This window comes from Ictidomys tridecemlineatus, chromosome 4, assembly GCF_052094955.1.
Source record: "Ictidomys tridecemlineatus isolate mIctTri1 chromosome 4, mIctTri1.hap1, whole genome shotgun sequence".
In the NCBI taxonomy this organism is placed as follows: Eukaryota; Metazoa; Chordata; class Mammalia; order Rodentia; family Sciuridae; genus Ictidomys; species Ictidomys tridecemlineatus.
The window spans coordinates 24,336,241-24,359,096 of NC_135480.1; the positions used below are offsets into that span (position 1 = coordinate 24,336,241).

The 22,856-nt window shown below is 37.8% G+C and overlaps 1 protein-coding gene across 6 annotated transcripts in view; it reads left to right on the top strand.

Annotated features, from left to right (window-relative positions):
- Positions 1–396: 396 nt before the first annotated feature.
- The window catches only part of Lrrc4c (leucine rich repeat containing 4C), a 1,114,683-nt gene continuing 1,092,223 nt past the window's right edge, over positions 397–22,856 (top strand). For 4 of the 6 annotated variants that reach the window (XM_078046210.1, XM_078046209.1, XM_078046213.1 and 1 more), the window contains exon 1: positions 398–1,383. The gene's annotated coding sequence lies outside the window, so the exon portion shown is untranslated. Of the gene's footprint in view, positions 1,384–22,856 lie in introns of all 6 variants that reach the window. The other 2 variants (XM_078046211.1, XM_040284480.2) reach the window with 2 other exon arrangements.

The window sequence follows — 22,856 nt, forward strand, 5'->3', positions numbered from 1 at the left end:
CCAGGAATCCATTTATCCACAGTCCCATCAGTCAAATTCAGATACTTGTTGCCAACTCTAAGATTTATAGGCTGGGGCTGGTTTTTGAAATTGCTTTGTATTTCCATTTAACAGCCAGGGCAGCAGCATGTTAAAAATTTGCCTTGGTCTCCTTGGAGCCTATTTATAAAGCTAATTTGTCTCCCTGGACATTTTTTCCCCCTTCTCTTTCTTTCAAATGCCAGCTCTAGGCTTCTAACCCTTTAAGCCCCCTCCTTTATCTCAAGCAAAATACTGTCATAGACAACCAACGCCGTGGCAGGACAGCAATGATTCCGACAATATAGTCCTCCCGGGCAGCATGCAAACCATCTCGCCTTCTGGCCGGAGATGGATTCACTGCCCTCCCTACAGACACGCAGGCACACACACAGAGCACCGAGAAGTACACATTTACTGTACTGCATGCCGACTGCCTTGAAGAAACTGTAGCTAACCACCTTATTAGTATTCTTGCCTCCACTGTGTCTCACTTGCAGCATCAGAGGGCTGAGCAAAATGCAGTAGAACAGGGACCGACACAGCTCTGGCAATCATCTCAATGCAGGCTGCCGAATGTTGGGGGTGGGGGATGCAGCACATCAAGATTAATAACCTTGCCATAATCCGGGGCACCCTGCAAGCAGACACCTCTGCTGATTGACCCGCTCCTGGCTTGATGCATCTGCTGGGGGGAGAGGGATCCGGAATCCATCTAGTCCTGGCCCCCCCTTGAATCTGGATGTTCTTTTGATCCTCCACAGACCTGGGAAGGTAACAGCGAGCCACACCATCTGCAGCACACAGCAGCTCTTGGAGGTTACTACTGACAGTTTTCATTACACTGGCTTGTTTGAGTGTGTGTGTGTATATGTGTGTGTGTGTGTATGTGCTTGTGAGTGTGGGTGCCTGCTTTTGCGTGAAAGAGAATATGTGAGTGTCCGTGGTGTGTGTGTGTGTGTGTGTGTGTGTATGTGTGTGTGTGTGTTTGCGTGACAACCAAAGCAGGTATATCGTGCAGTAGGAGATTTCAACAGCGTGAAAATAATCTCGGGGCACTTGGGCTCTCAGTTGTAGCCCCCCCCCCCCCACCTTCACCACCCCTCCCTTCCTCACTCCCCCTTCTCTTTTTGCCTTTGATGAGTTTTTGGCTTACTTTTTGGCGGAGTCTCTTGGACACGTTTTTTGCTGGTGCTGGAAGATCAGATAAATGGAATCTTTGAAAACTGATTATTTTTCTCCTATGTGACTTAAAAAAAAAAGAAGAGGAGGAGGAGGAGGAGGAGGAAAAGAAAATAGAGTAGCGCACGACAAGCTAGAGGATTTTAAATTTTCCTGGGTGAACTTTGAGGATTCATCAAGAAGGTAAGTCACGAGACTCTTTAGATCTTAGTCCTTCTTTTCTGTGGTGTTTGTGCTTTCCTGTTTGTTTTTGGAAACCCCTATGCAGTTTTTAAGTGCATTTCTAGAGATTGCAATGCTCAGAAGAACTCAGTGTGTGGCATTTTGGGCTTATTCTCATGCCAAGGAGATTATTTCCATTTGTATGACTCCCTCCCTCCCCCCCCCACACCTTTTCCCATGTTTATCCCTCTCTCCTTTATCGGACATTTTCACAGTAAATTCTGGATGTATAAAATCTGGGGGAAAATAATTAGTCCAACCTTCTTCTTCCTTGAAATAAATCTCTAAATTTGAGGGGGAAAAAATCAATCAAAAGAGCTGCTGGCAGAGCCTCGGAGGTAGAAGCAAAAGTGAGTGCTCAGAAATCCTGTGGGGGTGGGGTGTGGGGGTGTTATCCGGACTTTTATGATAACTTAATAGTACACCCCCTGTGGCTCCTTTTTTTTTTCCTTGAATAGTTTTATCTGCTCTGGAGAGTAGTGAATGTGTAGAATACAGAAAAGCGGCTTCAACAGATCTTAATTGGAGCAAATGAGAACAAAGTGGAAATTGTTTAGTATTTTGAACCTCACTTTTTTTTGCACTGATTCTCTTGCTATTGCATCTCATTAACCTTTCTGAATGCAGTGTCCCTTGATTAAAACTAGTGTCTGTCGATTTGGAACATCCTCGCACCCTACGTACGCTGTCCCTAGAGAAGGAAGTGTGGTTGCAAATTGTTCTTAATTGTCTATTCTGGGCTGTAAAAGCAAGTGGTATCAGAAATTCAGGTGACTTTAGTCAAACGGCTTGCCTAACTCGGTCTCTTTGGTGTTTCCTGGTGGTTAGCCAGGACTTCATTCTTTTCCCATTTCCTTCAAGTTGAAATGCAGATAATGTTTTGCCTGTCGTGATTCTGAGATTATTTAATTAAAGCAAAGTACCATTTCATTGTGATAACATCTGTGTTCTTGTGTCTGTGTGGGTTTTTTTTTCCCCCTTTCCTTATCTCTGCATTGGAATCACTTAGCTTCTCCCAAGAAGTGAGAATAACTTATAAATAGGTTTCTAAAATGCTCAAACCCCAAGTGGAAGCAATGGAACCTTAGTCTTCCTCAGTCAGGGCATATGAATATGGTTTGTCCTAAGAGAAATGGCGATATTTCATGGAATGATAGCCCACTCCAACTGTTCTTGTGAACATATTCATGGTGGCGATGACAGGTATGTTAACTAGGTAGAGGAGGGCATTCCTAGGTGATTCTTTCCAAGTGTTGACGTCTATATTTAGATAGGAAGAAGGTGAAAATTGCAATATGAGAAATTTATTCAGAGATGATTGAATGCTTTAAAGATTTATGAGATCATCCAAGTTGAGAGATGACAGATATCATTCTCAAAACACTGATATTTCTTTTTTGTTTTTTCCCCTACAAGGGAATTATCAAAACAAGAAAAAAAAAAAAAGGAGAAACAACTTAGATGAGATTATACTCTGGAATTAACATGGGCTATCCTTCCTTTAATCTAATGATCTTTGTCTAATGATATTAGGAAAACAACTAACGAAAGACAACTGCTAAAAAGACATCCCACCCCTAACTCAGCCCTATGACTGACTCTTACTCCCTACAGTTCTCCTGATTTAACTAACCAAAAAAAAAATATATATATATATATATGGGGGGAGTTGGGACTCTCTCTGAGGTCTTATGAAGTATTTCTGGGTTATTTCTCATAAATCCTATTTACATTTCTCTTATCAAGAAAAGAGGAATTTTGTTTATTTGCTTATTTCACTTTTAAGTAGATTGAACATAAAAGAAAACACAAATAAATTACGATTTTCTTTGTGGAGAAAACAGTCGTGGATACATGAAGCCAGAAGGTGATGGTAATTACATAAATAGGAAACAAAGTTTACTGTATAAGGAGAGAAAAGCCCCTAATGCTTCATGTGCTGATGGGTCATGTCACGGTATCTGAAACCCCCAGATGCTGGGGGGCAATTGTCATTCCTTAAACTGGTCAGCTATTCATTTTTTTCCTGCAGTTTTTGATAACTAGCCCCACGTAGAGGACAGTATTTTAGGTCATCTATTTTGTCTCAGATCTGCTCTGAATAAAAAGAAGCCCTTTGAAAATGCCATTCTGGAAGTTGGCAAATTAGTACCTCTTTTCATTGAGGCTATTGAATTTTGACTGTTCCCCCCCTCCACACCCCTTCACATTCTCACCCAGTAGGAGTATATTTAGACTTGTGGTGTTGGCAAAAATTAATTGCAAAGATTATTCTCAACACCATCTCAAAAAAAAAGAGAGATAACATTGGCTTTTGTGTATTTGAGATTTAATAATTGTAATGAGTGAATCTTCTAGCAACAGCAACTCTTTATCACTTATTTCAGGCTAATAATAGAATCGGAGTACAAGCCAAGTTGGGATTTTCTGATTATAGTTCATGCAATGTGCAAAGCAACTCCCCTGTATCTCAAGGTTTCTGATGGTGTTTGCACAACTGTAACTTTGCATCTTTATTTACAGCTCAGTTCAGAGCAATGGTAAATAGCTTTTGATCAGACCTGGTCCCAGATCCATGGCTATCTTTCTTTTGTCTTTTTTGAGTTCTGTTTGGTGGTGAAGAGTGTTTTGAAGTTCAATGGGTTGGTTTTCTTGCTTAAAAGAAATTCAGCAAAGAAAGGTCCAAGTGGTAGTAGAGAACTTCCCTTTAGTTGGGACGACATGTTAGATGTGCTGATGAAGAAGTTGAAGTTCCCCAGAACAAATACATGCCAGGTTATATTTTTAAAGGAATAAATTGGTACAAGGTTGCTTTGAGTTTATTGTGGAGAATAAAGGAAATTCCAATTTCTTCTCTATTTAGTTCCAGTCAGTTGGCAAGCCTTTCTCTGGGTTTGTGCTCAAGTCAAGCAACCAGGCCCAACATTCTCCAGTGTGTTTCTATGTTTTTAAGACCCAGGGCACTTAACACATGAATAGCTCTTTTCCTCTGTAACAAACAGGGCTGACAGCTGGAAAGTCAGCTACTGAGAACCTTTAAAAGAAGCCAAAAAGGTTGCTTAGTAAGTTTAAGAACAGAAAGGGGCTCTGGGAGCTCTGGCCCTGGAGGTAGGTGAGAACCAGGTGGACTTAACTTGAAGTTTTGATTGCTGAGTCATTTCAACAGCCTAGTGGTGTGTATTAGCTCCATGAAGAGTTGAGCTAGTGCTGGCATTGGGGTGAGGATTAACAGGCTGAAATAAACTGTCTACAGCAGAAAATGCATATACTAGGGATGAAGGAAATATGCACTCTGAGGACAGATGCTTTGTGTGGTCTTGGTGTTGGTCTCTGTCACTTAAAACAAATTCTTGGGTTCCTCCAATAAGTCACAAAAGAAAGGATGATTAGTTTATGTATGAATAGGGCAGGGCTTTGCAATAGACGAATTCAACTCATTCAATCATGTGCAATGCAATTTGGGACCACTAAGCTGTCACAGCAAAGGTGGGAGAATGGTGGAGGTTGGGTCATAATCCGGAGAAGGAAAACTAGATTGAGAACCAAATGTCAGTCAAGTACTGATAGTGCTACTTAGAGATTATCAAGTCACTTAAAGACTCTGAACCCTGACTTTCTCCAATATACTTTGGAAGTAAACATTCTTAACTCATAATGTTGTCATGAAGGTTATGAAAAAATGTTGTAGAATGAAATGATCAGTAATTATACACTGCTGTAGGAATGTAAAGTGTTATAGTAATGCTGACTTCATGTATACTTCAATACAATATAAAGTGATTTCTCTGATATGACTTCAAATTAAATTCATTAAAAAGGCTTGGTCTTTTCTTCATGATCAGTGATGAGTATTTTTATTGTGGGAGTTTGGCTGTTTTCCCAAGTGTATTGACTATGCCCCTTCTCAGTAATTTCTGTGATGCATTCTTAGTAAGCTGTGTATATGCATGTTTATATAAAGTATATGATCATATGGGGAAGTGTGCATATGTAAGTAATCGGCCAGTCTCTACGAGGTATAACTTTAGATTCTTGAGGCATGAAACATGTGTAATGACTTGAATCCATTGTCACTGGCAGTGTAGAAAGGACTGGGAAAAAATAAGAAACCTGCCTCTCACCTGTCTTTTTCTATGAAATACAAAAACTTTAGTCCACAATGAAGCTGTTGATTAGAATTTAAGTTAAAGTTGGAAATTGCATAATAATGACACAAGTTGTAATGACTATTATTCTGAGATGCATTCAGGAAACAGACCAGAGTTAGTAGGGTGAATTGAAGATAGTGATAGCAGGAGAATGTGGAGAATGTGGTAGGGAACACTGGTTTTGGAGGTGGACGTACTTGGAACCAGATAATCTCTTGGAGTCTCAGTAATCTAATCTGTAAAACAGCAGCAGTCACTCATAAGAGCTTCTGTGATGAGTTAATAAAAGATTGTGCATAATCTGGTAAAAATCCTTCGCGTACCATTGGAACTCTATAGGTAGTCCATGTCTACTCTTTCACCCCTCTTAATCTGGTTTCATAATTAGAAAGACCTATGTAACTCAGTGTATTTATATCTTTATGCAGGTAGGCAAAATCCCCAAGCATAATCTGAGAGCTAATTAAACTGGAGACAGAAAGCTCTGGTTCTATGAGTTAACTCTTTTTGTGTAACTGGGTTTTATCAGACCCTTTCTCAGAGCAGCCTAAGCAGGCTTTCCAGATGTCACTGTACTTATGCTTACAACTTGCTAAATGATACTGAATATAAGTAACGAGAATAATGTGCATCCATCCATATGTGGTTGCAGAAACACAATTCAAATGTCAGCAAGTGGTGTTAACATTGCTCTTTATCTAACATCTCGCTTTGTACACAGACAATGAAGGATGCCTATTTATTAAACATCTACCAGGTACAGATGCTGTGACATTGCTGTGGGAAGTATAGAAAGATTCTTTCTGCTCATGTCTCTTTGCCACAATTTCTGAAATTTGGACTGGAATTCTGCAGTCTCCATGGCTGCCCCCCCCCCTGGAATTTTGACGTGATGGTTATACAGAATTAAGAATCCTCAGCCAGAATCTGACCCATGTGGGGGCTGTGTCATGTGTGTGACCTTTATTTAGTTCAAGAACATATTGCAAAAGATGTAAAAAGCCTTGTTCCTATTAATGTAGCTGAGCTGAGCTGTCGGTGATGAGGCCAATTCTGCTCTGCTAACTCTGCACGGCTGGTACCACTTGACCCAGGTATTTCTGTTCTGCAGAGTCAGCCTTTCCCTGTGCATGAAGGGAGCAGGAGCAGGATTGTGTCCTTCAGATTGTGGATTCTTCCTATCTTTATAATGAATGGATGAAGTCTACTTCATGACTGGCTGGGAAGGAAGACCAGATTCACACTCAATGAATTTTAAAGCCCCATTCTATAAAATCCAATCCCAGGATAGTAAGAAAGGGAAGAAAGATGTCCATTAACCAAAATAACAAGAACAAGTCCATTGGTTCTACCATAGACTTGAGCATCAGAATTTGTGGTTGAAGGTTCTGCATGGAATTAAGGAAATTCTCTTTGTATCATCCTATAGATTAAATTGCTATCATACATGGAGATAATGTAATAAATCATAATTATCTTAGTCAACAAATATATATGCTAGACACTGTGCTAGGTAGCTTAGGTTATTTACTTTTATTACTCATAAAAAATTAGTAAGGTGAATTATTGTTTCCATATTATAAATGAGGCCAAAAAAAGAGATTTATTTCTTTGCCACAAATTCTGGCTCACACTAAAGCTCAAGTCTATTCTTTTATACTATTGTTTCTTTCCTTCTTCCGTTTTTTTTTTTCTTTTTTTAGGTAGAAAACCCAATGTTTCTTCACACAGGTTCCTAAATGTACACAGTCCTGAGCAAGCCTTCTCTAAATGCCAATCAAATAATCTTGTTGTCATAAGAGACCCCACTTTATCAGGGGAGATGTGCAAACATAGTGTCCCCAAGGGGTCTGTGAAGTGTTCCTCCCTGAATCAACTGGTCACTAATCTAGTACATCATCAATGCCGCATTTGTATGGTCTTTAGCAGAATCCATAGCTTGGGCAGGTCTCTATTTCAATTTGATGATTAGCAAAATCTTATTGAAATGTTTGATGCCAAGGAGGATATTCTACTGCAGTTACAAGGCTCAGAACAAAGTAAGGACATAAAGATCTTTGTAACACTAATTAGCAGGTGGCAGTGGGGAGCATTTGTAGAATGTACTTTATGGGTAGTAACCCTTAATATGCATCTCTATTCTTTTGGTATATAACTTGGGCCAGTTAATTTTATACTGCTATTTTCATATCTTACCTTACAGGATTGTTGTTAAAAGATTAAGAAAAAGAACACTCACAAAATACTTACAATAGAGGTTATAATGCTAGTGTGCAATAAAAGTTACCTCATTATAATAAAAATTATGTTTATTTGTAATGATTAGTAATATTAATTATGATAATAACCATAATCTCAGTTAATGTCCTTATCCTTTGGAGGTGATAAACATTGTTCTATCACATGAATGAACAGAAAAGTGAATGTTTTTATCTGTCCAGTCATAAAAATATGAAAGAGAGGAAGAAAATTATCTTCTAACAATATTGATGTCAGTGGGGAATATGTTGATTGAAAAAGCGTGATTTGGTGCAGAGCATGCAAGGAGACTGAGAAAGAGAACTGGTTCAGAATTTCATGAGCTGAGGCATGCTTTCTAAAATCAGGGCCTAAAATGTTGGGAGTCTGGAAATGTAACTCATTGCTTTGTCACAAACAGGAGAAAAGGTCACATTGAAAGCTTTCTTGATAAAAAGAAGATCTGTCAATCTCCCTTTGCCTTAATACTGTCAAAGAAAAATTTAATGTTACCCTTTTCCTCATCCCTGAAAAAGTTATCTAGCTTTTGTATATCCATCGACACTCATTTATATTTTTACTCTTATGGATACTTTAGCTTTTCTTTGTGTGTATGTGGTAGTGAGGGTGCAACCAATAGAGCATTTTAAATATTTGTTGGTAAACTATTCAATGATGAGGGATTTCAAATCTTTGTTTTTTTTACTTGTATACTTCAGTTTTAGGTGACAAGTTACAGGAACAAGGACCCAGTAAACACAAAGGTGTAGAGAGTAGTTTTCAACAATATGTTTGGAATTTAAACCTGTGACCACACATACCATACGTATAACCTAATAGGTACTTGATATAGTAGTGTCTTAATAAGAAAGATTTTTCTACATTTATTGAGAAAATGTTTGAATAACAAGGTAAAAAAAATAGTTGTGTGAACAGCAGACATTTTGGATCACTCTTTCTAATAAAGGCAAACTCTTTCCTGAAAACCTAAAAAAAAAAAAAAAAAAAAAGCAAATGATTAGTTACACAGTAGACAAGTTTGCTAACTTTTGACTGTTGGAGATGTTTGTTGTGCATAGTGATAATGAACATTCTGAATATATATATATATATATATACATACACACACACACACAGGAAAATACTCAACTTTCATCGAAAGAAAAGTCACATGTGACTTTTGGTCAGGATATTTCATTTACCAAGGGACCTGTAATATTATTAAGCATGAGGCATCTTATCAATCAGCCTATCCATCAGCCTGTTCTGATTCTAGTGCATAAGATAAGAGCATATACAAAAATAAAGTTTTAAAATTTTGAGTGTGCTGCTGGCTGCCAACACTTTTATGAGGGAGGGGCTATCCATTTCAGGAATGGCTGAGTTCTTTCCTGTGCTTTCCTCTGGTTGACACTCACTCCTATAATCTTTTTTTCCTTGACCCTTTCTGCCTTACTTCATGAATCTCCTGGATGTGTCTTTGCTACTTCAAGTTTGATTTCCATTTCTTCCATCACTGTAGGCATGACTGCATTTCTCCCCCAAGCTTTGTTTACATAGATTTCTGTTCTTTCTCTGTGGTACGTACCTTTCTTCCAAGACTCACTTGATTGGCATCATGTATTTTAAACTAAACAAACACAAACTCCATTCCTAGCCCTGAATCTCAGAACTGTGCTACAGATCCAGGTCAAGATCATTTTTGTATAAGTAAATCAGCATTCTCAATGAATGTTCTGGTGGCGAATTGTACATCTTTTTTTTTTTCTGTGATCATTTCATAGGTGCATTTATTCAATGTGTGATTATAAAAAAACATTGTGGGTTCAAAATTATGCTACAGTTATGGTATAGAACACAAATATATAAGCCATATTATTTCCCCCTCAAATACATTAATGCATTATTGTTGGCATTATATTGATAAGGAAAAATTAACTTGCTTACCAACTGAGGCAGCCCAGGATTTTTCAGACCAAACCAGAATGGAGTCCATACAGGAAATCCAGAGAAGGAAGTTATCATGCCAAGTGTAGAGTTGGAAGTTTAAGGAAGGCAGGACAACTTGGAGTTGGTCCTAAATATATAATATTCAAAGCAATAATATTTCTAACAAGGAAACAAAATCTGAAATATGCACATATCAGTGTGAATAGAAGAATGAAATACATCAAAAAATAGATGAAAGGTAAAAATGAAGATATGGGTTGGGGTCTTGTAGAGTGTCTTGGAAAAAAAATTTTAAATAAGCATGTGTATTGTGCTCTGATATTCCAAATGAGGAGATCAGAATGTCACAGATGTGGGGCTGGAAATATAGCTCAGTTGGTAGAGTGCTTGCCTTGCATGAACAAGGCCCTGGGTTCAATCCTCAGCACCACACACACACACAAAAAGCATGTCACATATGTATAGAGCAGGTGTCATTTTCTTAGGATACAGATGAGGAAACTGAACTGCACGTGACTTGTGATTTGCTCAAGGTACTGCATCACTACTAGCAGTGCAGAACATCGGCTTGTTTGCATCTGTCTACAGAGCCCAGGTGCTCTGATTCGTCCAGTTTGAAACTTCAACCTGCCTAAGATTTAAAGTCATTCATTGTATTCTCTATTTTTCCTCTGTTACTTTTTACATTTTTCTATGATTTCACAGGTAAAATTGTCTTCTGCATTGCTATGTCTATTTTTCTAAAATATTTTTTTTTCTGGATTTCTTTTCTCTTCTACCAATTATTGTTGAAACAGACCTTGGAAGCAAAGAAGCAAAGACTCATCTCTCTAGAGACCTTCATTCCTCTTCCTCTTTCAGCTTCTAGCATGCCCCCTTTCCTATATTCTGGAAGGGGCACAAGTGTCATGACCTGATGGTCTATTGAAGAAACAGATGATCCCAACATCTCTAATGATGTGTCCTAGAGGTAAATGTGTCTAAGAACTGATGGCTCAGAATGAAATGGCACTTCACTCAACCTTGAAGAGTAGATAGAAAGGTTATTCTCTGACTTTCAAGCATTCAGTTTTGAGTTCTAAGGAAAGTGAGAGACCCCTTTTCTGCTTCAAGTGGATGCCAGCTTCTGTTTCTCCCAAGTTAGAAGGATGACAGTTCCACAATAATAAATTTAGAAAATTTACTGGGTAGTTTCATAGGGTGATTTTTTTCCCTAGATTTCCCCCCTCCCCCCTAGATTTAAGGTCTGGCACTAAGCTAAGCATTCAGGAAAAGAGGGGAAAGACATTTTAAAATTAATCAGCTCTAATTTTGACCAGGCCACATATTTGATGAGGCAAAGAAGTTTTTTTTGTCCCCCAAGAAGAAATGACTCAGATGGGATTTTTGGTCCTTGCGATCTCTCTCTCTGTGAGTCCAGTGCAGCAATCACTTGTCAGGATTCTGTTGAATAACACTTTGACCCTCCTCTTTGGTGAGAGCTGACATATGATGTTCAGAAACAAATAAAAGGTTGATTCTTCCTATTCCTAATACTTCCCATGATGGTCAGTGATTTGAGCAGCCAAATATGAAAAAAAACTGTTTTCACCATCTTTTCCTAAACCCCCTTACAAAGTGGAAGCCACAGAATGTGCAAAAAATATCAATATCTGCACCAACACCTCCTGTCTGACATTTACTCAGACTACTCTAGGATCAACTGACCTGTTAGGACATCTTATACTTTCAGTTTGCTACCCCAGCTCCAACTCTACCTCAGGCCCTTTTTGAACCACTTCAAATCTCATCCGTGGCTCTGGTCTCAGTTCTGCTTGCTCAGTGTCAAGTAGCTGAGAGCTCCAGATTAGATGCATTCTGTTTCCAAAGGTGGCTTCTTGCCTTCTTGCTGGAAGGGAGGAATGCATACCGCCTTTGCATAATGAACTCCAAGTCTTCCCAGTCTGCAAACACCAGTTATATATTTGAAGACTAACTCAATTCTCTGTCATTAGATGTAGGCAACTTTTAAAAATGTATTCCTATCTGCCACATCAGAATCAGGATAGCAAGGAAAAACATGTGTCTTGTACTTTATATTCATTATCAAAAACTTCATCCTTTCCCCTGGAAAAACTATGAAGTAGATATTAATACAAAATTTGAAGCATGGCAGATTTAAACTCAGAGGTTAAATAAATGGCCAAGATAACATAAAACATGTCTGAATAAGTCAAAAACCTGTGTTTGGAAATATTATAAAATGTCTTGTAAGTCCTTAAAAATAGGCAATTCCTTTCTTCACAAGGTAATACACAGGCTTTTGTATGGATATGCAAGAAAAAGCTATGTAAACTTTAAAGTTCCATTCAAATGTTAATTTTTGTTATTTTCTATGCTAAAATTATTTATGGATGATAGCTCATATATTTATGTATCCCCGTTTAACAAATAGCTGATTAAGGGGCAATCATTTCTCAATTTTAAAGCAGAAATATTGTGGATGCTTATGAAATAGAGCTCTGAAAACAGATGTGTGCAGCAGCCTGGTTTGTGTGCCTGGTGAAACACAGTAGAACCTGACTAAATTACACTAATGAGTTGGAGACCCATTACAAATTATCACATTTGCCCAATTAGCAAAGGGGCAACCTAGAGAAAAAAAAAGATTATTAAGCAAGCCAGCTGATTTAAAGGAAAGATAAAACTTCAAGTACACCTAGAGGATGTTAGCAAACACACATTCACATGCACGCACACTCATGCACACACACCCCTATAAGTGAAGTTGCTATATAACATGAAATACACTAATATGTGTATGATGCGCGCACACACACACACACACACACACACACACACACGGATTGTTCAGTTTTTTTTTCTTACCAGAGACCGTAATGAATAAAGTTCATTTTTTTTGTGATTCTAAGCATACTATTTTATGTTTCCACTAATCATATTTTTATGTCAGTGTTGCAATATTATTGTGTGCCACTTTGTGATGCTCATTTTAATTAAATTTTATTATTTTCTTTGAGGGTTGCCCTGCCATCACAAGCACATCAATAGGTATAATCACCTTGGGATCTTGTCAGTTACAGTGCTTTTATCTATGAACTTGTTCTTAGAAGTTGTTTTACACATATTCTCAGGAGGCAGTATGCCTGTTTCCCAAATTCTCCCACTGAACTTAGTTTAAGGACAAAAATAAAGGTAAATTATTTCCCAACTTCCGTGAGATTCTAAAATCTCATGTTTTTAGCACTTAAAGAACCATATACATTTCAAATAATTAAGTATTACTTATGCAGTTTTAATAGCTTCAAAATAAATATTCAAATTTATAATTGGAAATCAGATAATTGCTGAGCCACATATTTACTTCTACTTTTAAATATGTATTCTATGGTAATGACGAGAATGCAAATAACTCTTACTTGATTCTTCGTATAGTATAATGTCTAGTTTACAGATTAAGAAACTGAGGCCTAGAGAGTGTAAGCAAATCGTCAAAACCAATATAGCTAATAACTGTTAGAGGTAGGACTTGAGAAGGTACAGGTCCTGTTTCAAAAGCACTTAGGGTCTACCTGACATAGTCACATCATAGGATCCTTTATGCTGAAAAGAATGGCTTTCATACCCAGACTTTTGACATAATTTAAGGCCAGTGGCCTAATCTCTCTACTCTATTTTCTCTATTTCTCCTGGATAATGGGTTTTTAAATCAGATATTCAACATAACATCATTTTACCTCTAGTTTTGTGGCCTCAGAATTCCTTCACACTTTGTACCTGAGGACTTCATTTGTTAAATTTAAAGCAGATGGTATTTTGGTGCATACAGCCTAGCAAAATTGTTGCTAAATTGTTGCCGCCTTCTTGGCAAGGAGACCATATCTATCCTTCATCTCGGCTCTTTGTTGGGTTCCTTTTGAAAATTTGTAGTATTTTATGTATCTGCTAATTGTCTTGTATTGCTCTGTCTACATTATTAGATGGTAAGATCAATAGGAGCAGAGATCATTTCATCTGGTGTTTAGTCGGTGCCTGAAATATAATGGATCTACTCTCCATACCTGTTTCATTGTTTAATAAGTAAGTTACATTGCTATTTAGATCAAAAGGTAAAATGAATCTAAGCTTCAAGCACAGCACCTTCTACATGTTATCTGCATGTAATCTTTTTTTCTTTTCTCACCCAGTTCCTCTATTATATCTTATAGGTTGTGAGCTCCTCCAAGACCAGTACTGTATATCCTACTGTAATGCTCTTTCATCCCCAGGTCCAGCATAAGCTCTGGCACCAAAAATCAGGGGATTTTGTCATTAAGCAAATGCAATTAATGGATGGATGAGGATAATCTTAACAAACAGGCATTGCATAGGACAAAACCCTTCTAGGGATCAAGAGTTAGAAAAGTCAAAAAAGGGCCATAGAGGTGACTGACAAATGGCTTAAAAGCTCTGAGGAGGCACAAACTGTGCTTTCTTATTTTGCTCCTCAGTCTCTATCAAATCCTGGGTACAGAGTGCAGATCCTGAATTGCATGGTCATGTTCTTATGCAATTGTGTTATAGAGAAGGAAGATAGTAAAACTTTGGATATAATATTGGAAAAGGTAAAGGACACCAAGATTTCAGAGAGACTAGCCTGTATAACTAATTAGTTTGTAACTCATCTTTTCTGCAGTAATTGACCTTTGAATAATTTTATTACATCTGCAGAGGTGAGTTGACTGAGGATGCTGAAAAAGTGTCGGGGTGAGAGTTTGTTGTTAGGTCCCCCAAAATCCAATCTCTAATGACATCTATTTTCAGAAGCCCAGGTTATTCTTTTATTTGCTAGTGTGTTGCATTTACTTACAAAGTCTTTTCTGTCAAAAAATGGAAATGGGTTGAGTATTTTAGGTCAGAATGGAGAGACTAACTGAAAAGACTTGCAGATGGCATGGTTCCTTGCATCTGTTCATATCAGATTTGGGGATTTATCGGATTTATTGGATTATCAAATTGAAGCCCTTCACACGAAAAGTATTGGTGATTGTATCTTTTTCTTGCTTAGATGCCATTGAAACCTCATTTCAAAGGTTAAAGGTATGAGTTTCGGGGAGTCTTGAAGGGTGAGCATAGTTTTCCATTCAGCTTATAGGAAACATTGGTATGAGTCATTTGGAGCTATATAGTGGTCTACAAGGAAAGATGATTTGGAGAAGTCAAATTTTATGCCCTGAATTCATCTGGCTTAGCTTCAGAAGTAGAAGCTAGTGTTGTAAAATAGGCTCTCTATGATGATTATGGACACATAAAATTTCTGCACATCAAGCAGCAGAAGCTAGTGACTCATTTCTGTAAAAGATCCTCTGCTTTTTCTAACCAAGTTCATAGGTGTTATGGCCATTCTGGGATTTTAACAAGAATTTGTTTATTCAAACAGCTTCTCTGTGGATGGATCTACCTCTTCACGAACAAGATCTGACAGTGTGATAGTGAGACATGTTGCACAAGAACCAAACATGATAAGATGTGGGTATTGTTTGGGCGTCAGAGGACTATTTTCAAAAATGAGTAGCATTACTTGAGGTTTGCTTCAGAATTTTGGCTGTCCTTCACAGCAGATATCAAGGTCTGGCATGGATTCTCAGGGGTGCAGCCTAAACTCTGGGACTCTTGACTCTTTGACATCAGTTTTCTTCCTTGTTCCACCTCAGCCTTCCCAGAAATTCCAATTTTATTTCTGAATGTCTATCAAGATGATGGGAAAACTAGAGAAACTGAACAAATAATAATGATACAGGAATAAATAACATGGTGCAATTTCAGGCATCTTTTCAAGGGTCTGTCCATCTAACCAAATTGCTACAAAATGTATCTAACATATTTTCAAAAAAGCAAAATATATTTGTATTCAGAGAAGAAAAGTCTTATGTCATATCTTTGGGAAATGTCCCATGCTATTTTTCTTTTATAGAGATATATAAAAATTAATATTTGAAGAATTCAAGAAGTCATGTATTGAACAATCATGTTTAATTTGATTTAAGGCAGTTTTCCCAAATTTATTTGACAATGGAATGTTGTTTTCATGGAACATCTGTTAACATTTAGCAAATTAATAGTGCCCTATGAAACTCATTTGGGAAAATGTGACCTACATAATAATTCTGCTATGAATGGAAATGTATTTATTGACAAATATTCATGTAGCTCTTAGGCAAATATACAAGAATAAAATATTATCTTATGACATAAATTTATCAGGAATATGTACCCATTTTAAATAATATATAAGTAATACACATAAACCACTGAATGCTTGATTCTTGGAAGATACTTGAGTGTTAACCTCTATTAAATTCAGCAAATTCATCCTGAAAAACCCATATCTTATTATATTAGTATAGATCAACTATTTCTCTTTAGTAATGGAATAAGAGACCTGATGGAGTCTAAAAATTTTTCTCCAAGCATGAGAGAATTGTACTCTGGGATATCTATGTGTCAATTCTCTTTAATTGCTAATGCTTTACATAGTAACAGTAGTGTATCTCCATAAACCAGTAGTAGAATAACATTTTAATATTGTTCTAATATGGAATTTTGTCTTGCATGGACAACCCATTGTGTGCAATAATATCTTTTTAGAATTGTAGCATTATCTTTAGTCACATAACCTTTTTATTACTTTTAACGATTGTGATTGCAATAGGGCAGTGTCAATAAAGAGGTCTAAGTGAAAATCCAGGAGCTGGGACCTTGTGGACTTTTAATTTCCACTCAGTCTTTCAGATGTTGGCTGCTTCTCTGGCAGATGGGGCCAACCTCTCTCCATTGCTGAGGTTGGCTGAGAGGATTCACTGATTTATAAAATGCAGGGTAACTGTGAAATGCATTCAGATACTGCTTCTTTCCCTAACACCTCAGCCTGAAAACAAAACAAAACAAAACAAAAAGCAGGCAAGAATAGAAAGGGTATTCTTAGCTGAGCCAGCATGATATGAATGCTGCATTACCAGCTGCTCACTGAGCCGCAGCTGAGCAGATCTGCAGACTTCAAGCTGCCCCACATCATCTTTTTGATACTGACGGGAGAAATTCCCTGTGTACTTCCCGAGCAGGAAGTCTTTCCTCCCGTCTTTCCTCCCCAAGCTGACGCTGTAAGAGAAGGGTGCTCTCCTTTCCAGTCTTCATGCAGCAGGAACTACTAGGCCACGGGTGGTAGGAAGATTCTTAGTCGTATCAGAATTGCAATGCACTCTTCTCTGTAGAATTTGAGTCTTTCTCAGTGCATTGTATCAGCTGGGGCTTAAAGGACACTATGAAGATTAATTTGCAGATACAAAAGTGAGCATTAGGGAAGCAAAGTGACTTGACCAAAGGTTTAATCAATTATCATCACACTCAAAGGCAGAAGCTGTCCCAGATAAACAAATAGATGGTAGTGAAGAAAGTCTTCAAATGTTATTGCTTTCTTTGAAAAAAAAATAAAAAATTGATCTGGGAAGTCTGTTAAAAAGATTTCCTAACTTCCTCTTCTCTTCCAGCCCCAGCCAAGGGTGGAGATTCTGGAGGTTTCAAGTGAGAAGAAACCAGAGACACAGAGGTTTATACAGTATGCTGCAGCATTTTTTAAAATTTTTTTGTACCAGGGATTAAACCCAGAGGCATTTAATCCCTGATCCACATCCTCAGCCCTTTTTATTTTTTATTTAGAAACAGGGTCTCACTGAGTTGATCAGCACCTCGCTATTGCTGAGACTGGCTTTGAACTTGCAAAAACAAAAATCAAAAAACAAAACAAAACAAAAAAACCCTCCTGTCTCAGCCTCTAGAGCCACTGAGATTACAGGAGTGCACCCCCATACTCTGGCTTACATTCTGGTTTTTAAAGTGCTCACAGATGCCTCTGGGACCTGGTGAAGAGCAGACAGCGTTAGAATGTAGGAAGAGCCCAGATGACCAGATGACAGTTGCTATTGTTGCAGGCCTATGCTTCATTATCTGAATAAGGAGATCTAAGTGATTCTGATGAAGAAAAACCTGGATCCACACATACAGGGAAAGTATGTTAAACATCCTCCATCTGCCAAATACAGTAGCTGGAATAAAACTTGGATCTTACATGCTTTTTTTTTTTTTTTTTTTAGTTGAAAGGGTTATTAGAAATGTAGAATATGGGTAAGTAGGTTCTACTTTCAGAAAAGAAAATAACAACTATAGAAGCCTAATTTAGAATCCATGTTATTTTCCTTCATTCAGAATCACTGGTTTTCATTAAAACGTATCATGAAAATTGCAGAGAAATCAAGAGTGGCAGAGTATGACTAAAAATTATGGAGGGTAGAAGAAGTGTGACTTGTTCTTTGGTAGTTGTACTTTTTCTCTAGAATTTAAAGGCTAAAACTTCTACTGATTAGGATCAAACAATACCAGGACATAAAATTTCAGAACTAAATAATTTCATAAACTCTCAGGTTCCATATTCTAGAATTCCCTGAAAATTTCTTAATTCTTTCCTCTGAGTTATTGGGCCATGGTTTAGAGATACCAAATTTCAGTGGGACCTTGAGAGATGAAGATGCAGTTACCTTCTATAGAATCCTTCCTCCCCACAAACCTTCCTCTCTATGCAGCACCATTAGTACCCCACCATTATCACTTATCTTAAATGTCAGAATATCACATAACATCACAGAACTTCTTGCCAGCTAGAGCATACTTTCTATGTTTATGCAGATATTAGGACCTCATTATAATATGTCCCCCCTCCCCATTGCAGACATCCCCTTGATTTTGATTTTATTTTAAAACTCCTCCACAACATTGACAATGAAGCTAGTATTACAAAAGGATTACAAGGGAGCTTTATGCTTGTGTGTGTGTGTGTGTGTGTGTGTACATCTGCGTGTGTGCATTTATTGTATATTTCCTTCCATTTCTTAGTTTTTATTTCTTTTTCATCAGTTTCTCCACGTTCAAAATGATAGAGTAGCTCTTTTTTAGGACTTTGGTATGTACGACAAGACAATTCTTTTTATGAATTAAAATCAGGTCATGTCTGATGTTATTGTAATCCAATGACAACAGCACCCCTTCTCCTATCCAGATAGGTATTGCTTTTCTTTCTTCTTCTTTTTCCCAAGAGATGGAGTCTTGCTGTGCTATTAATATACAATTGCAGTGGGTTAATACACAATTAATGTGAATTGATGGTGAGAACAATCTGTTTATACAGTAGAAATATGAAAATTTGTGTTAATATACAATAAATGTAAATTACTGACCCCAAATTCCTGGTCACAACGGATCCTATTGCCTCAGCCACCTGAGAAGCTGGCAGTATATGTGTACACCGCCAGGCTCAGAAAAGTATAACTTTAATTCTTCCATCCTAGACTGGTCAACTACTTTTGCTCCTCCTAGATTTTTGCCAACTGATTCATACTAAAGTGTCAATGATTGATACAAGACATTGCATTACTTCTTCCAGGGAAACTAGGGTTTTGATGATAAATAAAGTCTTATGCTAGAGTTTATACTTCCAAATATAGTACTTCTATGATGACAGAATTTGTGAGGTAGGAAAGCAGGAACTCTGAAATCATGCCTGTTACCTAATTAATCTTCTTTGTTATTTTCTTTTTTATATAATTTATCGTCTCCCTTATATTTGTTACAAAGTTTTCCAAATTTACAAACCAGGAAATTATTACCAGTTAAGCACAATGGACCATTTCAGCCCAACTTTTCTCACTGGTCACCACTGTTCCTGGTTCAGGGACAGGACCTTCTGTTTAGGAGAAAAGTTCACTTTTGCTGTTTTTTTAGGTGATGTACTCCTGGACCTGACCACTAGATGTCTCTGTAATTACATGGTGGACCAAAATCACAGAGCCTGTCCCACCAAAGAAGCAAAGATGCACCTCCAACTTCCAAATACCCCCGAAATTCAAATACCTGCTGTCATTGAAGTAAGATCTTCTGAAATAAACTTAAGGGAGTGCCTCTACATAATGATCTCCTTGGTTATCTATGGTTGTTTATGTAGCTTAATATAAGCAGGTTGTTCCAACAATCCTCAAGAGAAGATGTGGGTAGAAAAGTCCCATGTCTAAACTGGGCATGTGTATTGTGTCCCCCCACCCCCCACCCCACTGCCACACACACACACACAAAAATCTTATTTTATGTAGTTAGATGAAGATACAAAATAATCAATCCAAAGCCATGCAGTCATATGCTTAAGAATATTTGGGTAATTAGATTAGTTTTAAAATTAAAATATAGTGACCAAGGAGGAAATGGTCCTGAGATCTCTGGACATAGCCACCCACCACATTATACCTTTGTTGCTGTTTCAGTCAGCCTCAGCCTTATGCCCCCCCTTCCAATTTTTCTTCCTTTCCTCTTCCATATCTCGCTTCTCTTTCACAATTAAATTTATCTCAGGAAATATCAAGGTTGTGAGGCTGTTGTCCTTTTTTTTCCCCACTTGATATTACATTGGCAATTGTAAGTTAATTCCAGTTTTTTTCTTGGATCTTGGTTAATTTTTACTTAACTCTGGTGCTTAACTAGTATCCCATGTAGTAGATTCTCAATAAACGCTTTGAAATTGGGATTGGATGGTGAGGGCGATCTCTTTATACAGTAGAAGTGTGAAAATGTGGGTTAGTATACAATTAGTGTGAATGCTTGATTCAATATATAGAGAATTACATGTAAATAAATATTTTAATGTGAAAAAACATGAGTTTTGCTTTTAAATTTTTTTAAAAAATTCTAATTGTCTGAAAATATATGCTCTGATTATTGAGAGAAATGTCATATAATTCATTAAACTTCAAAAGACAAAAATGTACTTCTCATAGGAGTTCCATTTATTGCAGTAGTTGGTGGGATAAGTTGTAGTAGTTGGTGGGATAACTAGCAAACAAATCCCCTTAATGGCCCATGGTCAGGAGTACATGATGATTTATATGCAAATGTAGCTGTGCACAAAGTTTCTGAGAATTTTGCTGTTTTAAATTAAGGTGACACGTCCTTATTATAATTACATTCTTTCAGATAGCTATTTATGAACAAGTCCTTTTCTACAAAAGAACATGAAAACAGTTTTGAGCTCTGTTCCCATTCAGTTTACAATGACAAATTCACATGGGGTGAGGAGAGAAACCTCTCCTGTGTATCCAGAGTCTTTTATATGAGGCATCCCCATGCATTTGGTCAGTAGCCCAGTGTGTCACCGTGGTCTCCTTTGAATTCCTGAAATACATCTGTTTCCTGAGGGCAAGCATAGTAGTTGTTTGGGAAGTGGCACACAGCAGTCTGAGTTCACTTTTTTTAACTATCTGAAAGTAGCCAAAGTTTCTATTAAACTCATTATTTCATTTTCCTCCTTAGCATTAAAACAAAGGATGAAAAAATGTTGGTGTTTTTAATTTTGGATAGATAAAAATGTCTATAATGACCAGGAATTACCAATCTTACTATGAGTTGTAAATTATAAGGCACTTTATCTATACAACAATAGCTGGCATTTATTGAGTGCCTTTTATATATCAGCTGCAGTTCTTTGATCTTTGCAACAAGTACATCACTGACTCTTTATACCCAAACCTATTACTATTCTTGGAAACATAAAGGTTAAGCACTTATTAGTATCTATAGAAATCAGATTTGAACCCAGGTAGTTTAGCTTTATGACCATGCAACATTTGCGTCTTAGAAAAGTTTCTAACTGTTGCTGTGGTTGCGTTAGTTGGTGTGACAGATCTTTTCCCATCATCGTCACAGCTTAGTGAGAATAACACTAAACTCTCCCACCATACCTCCTAGAGATTTAATTTATTCCAAAGTTCTGCTGAGTTTCAGACACCAGTCAACTAGAGAGTAATGGTCTTCTTAAAGCACCACGGTGATTGCCTTGCAATTCTGCACAATTGGTCTCTCAGAGTTTTCTGCATATTCACTCCTGTGCTCAAAATCTTGTTCTTCTCCTGAGGAGCAAGGGCAATGTCCCAGGTGTGAACGCCAATGTAACAGGCCATGTGGTTCACATGCACATGCTCAGCCATTGTTCCTACAAAGCAGGTGTTCAAGGGTTTCTAGACTTAGCAATAGGCTGTAGCAATGCCAGTCTTCTTCACCAAACCTTGTCCCAATCCCTCCTCCTCTAGTGGACAGTTTTCCACTGCTACATGTGTTTCTTCTCTTGCTTTTAAATGTGGAAGACATCATGGCTTTCCTCCAAGGAGGCTGTTCTCTGCATGGATGGATCACCTTCTTCCAGGGACTTCTAGACCATGGGAAGCAGTCACGTAAATCTCAACTTTGTGGGCTTTGGGGACTGTTGAGTTACATTGGCTTACTGAACTACACGAAATCTGGGGTACTCAAGACTAGGTCAATATCTGTTATACAACAGGAATTGTGAAGAGAAAGAAGGGGAAAAGGAGGAAAATGAAGCAAAAGAGGGTTCTTTTGTACTGTCCTGGGAATTATTTATTTCTCAGGAAAGAATATCATTGACAAGGGTGGCAACTCCTTCCATTCAGACACCCATAAGAAGTCACTCAACCCTTTCTGTAACTTTTTATGCAACTCCATGATTTTTTAAAAAATAAATTTATAATGGGCTGGGGATGTGGCTCAAGCGGTAGGTAGCGCGCTCGCCTGGCATGTGTGCGGCCCGGGTTCGATCCTCAGCACCACATACCAACAAAGATGTTGTGTCCGCCGAGAACTAAAAAGTAAATATTAAAAATTCTCTCTCTCTCTCTCTCTCTCTCTCTCTCTCTCTCTCTCTCTCTCTCTCTTTCTCCTCTCACTCTCCTCTCACTCTCTCTTTAAAAAATAAATTTATAATAACAGCAACTACTTCTGTGCCTCACTGGGAATTTTACTATGATTAGTCAGAAAGCTGAAACTCAGCCAAGTGCAGTGGTACACACTTACAATCCCAGTGGCTCAGGAGGCTGAGGCAGGAGAATTGCGAGTCCAAAGCCAGCCTCTGCAAAAACGAGGCAGTAAGCAATTTGGTAAAACCCTGTCTCTAAATAAAATACAAAATAGGGCTGGGGATGTGCCCCCGAGTTCAATCCCTGGTAACAACAA